We start from the raw sequence: 1970 nt of genomic DNA on the forward strand, positions 1-1970 counted from the left end.
GGAGTATGTTTTGCAGAAGGCCCAGTAGCAGCAGCAGCAGATCTGTGTCATTCAGAGAATGATCTCCATGGTAGTGGCCGTGGAGAGATTCCAGGTGTGTTTGGGGGTGGAATTGAAGGGATCTGCTGACAGAGGGGTTGTGGAGGTGGGGGAGGATGAAACAAGAATGACTTCTAGGTTTCTAACTTGAACAGCTAAGAGAAGGACACGCTGACAGACTAGGAAGCCTGGGGACTGGGATGGAGGTGGACTTCAAGGTGTGCGTGGTGTGCATGGGGGTGGTCAGGAGGTCAGGAAATTGTCAGTACCTTAACCTTGGGATGAAAGACACCGCGGTGGAGGTGGCAAGGAGGCAGATGAACATTTTAACCTGGAGTTAGAAGAACCCTTTTTTTCAAGAGCCAAACCTTAATGTAGACATCAAGGGTGTCCCCAGTGAATTACTGATGGGGTTTCAGTACCTTCTATTCAAGTTACCAAAGTCAGAATCAAAACCCTGAAAGGTGAAGCTGATGACCTCTTTGGATACCTACAAACTATACATCAACACATATGACGAAATATTAAAAAAGGAGGCATCTAGCAGAAGAAAGAAAATCAGATCCTGTAGCCTCCAAGAAAACAGACACCACAATGCTTCTGGAATCTTTGCCCCAAAAGATTCGCTCACTGCCAGTGCTCAACACTAAGCTGCTGTTTATGTGCTGCAGAGTCCTGGGCCTTTGTTGGCTAATGGAGGCTATAAGAGACAATAAATAGCTGAAACACATGGGTACAGGAAAGTGCAGCCCATCAGCAGCTGGGCCATGGACCCTCATAAGGCAGTCACGGCTGTTTAAAAACAAACAACTTCTGTCATCCCAGCCTGCTTCCTGTGGGAAGGGTGGGTTTCTGTCTTTACCTAAGTCTACTAATCTTTCTTCCTCTCATTGCACCCCCACCCCCGCCCTCTCTTGCCCACTCTGGGGCCTCAGTCTTGCCAAGTCAGCTCTGATTTTCACAGAGTGAGCCCCTGAATCCATCTCTCCAGCAGGCTTTCCTCTTCAGCACATTCTCTTGGGAGTCTGCTCAAATGTGCCCTAATGCAAGGTCTGCACCACCCGAAACATACTCATGGCTTCCCCAGGTAACCTACTCTACTTCCCTGGACACACACAGCCTCCCCTGTTTTTCCTTGCAAGTTCCTGGATTCTTACATGTAAAACAGGTGGTTGACAAAGGTAAGATGCATATGGTTTGCTTCTGTATGCCCACTTTGAGGGTTACAGGCAGGGAGATAAGTGAGGAAAAAACTACAATGTAAAACTTACAAAGTACACAGTCACTGGGTAAAATTTATAGTTCAAGTAATCACCCACTGTCACACACACAGTTGTGGGTCGCTTCCTCAAAGTCCATTCACCCCTTTGTCTGCTCACAGAACCCATGAGACATTCCACTGGGGGATTTACCAACTCAGCTAGATTGCCGCTTGAGTTGGGCCCATGGGCTGGAGCCAATCCCATCTTCAAGGTTACAGTGAGCACTCAGCCGGGCATGTGCTCTGTGGGGCACGGAACAACACCAGGGCCTCAGCAGGAAGAGGAAGACAATCTCTTTTCTCTTCTGGGTTGACGGAGGGAAGACTGAAGTGAGGCTATGAGAGCCTGTCTTGGGGGCTGAGGGACTGTATGTGTGGACTCAGACAAAACAGACTTTGCAGAGGGACAGTGGAGAATCAGCTAGGAACCACATCTCTGGGGACATAGAGGAGCTGAACTAATGCTGAGTCCAGACACAGAGGGCTGTGTGAGTCTGTCTTGCTGCAGCTGCAGTCAAGAGCTCTAGACTAGGACTGTGCCTGTGAGGCAGGGAGAACACTTGTCAGGCACGCCCCAGGACCTGGGCTCCAACCCCAGCACGTCAAAGAGTTCTGTGTTACAAACTCACAATCCCGCTGCCCAGAGAGAACCAGTGTTGACATCGACATC

This window comes from Marmota monax, unplaced genomic scaffold (assembly GCF_021218885.2).
Source record: "Marmota monax isolate L192 unplaced genomic scaffold, Marmota_monax_Labrador192_F-V1.1 WCK01_AAM20220418_F8-fsc00020, whole genome shotgun sequence".
Lineage (NCBI taxonomy): Eukaryota > Metazoa > Chordata > Mammalia > Rodentia > Sciuridae > Marmota > Marmota monax.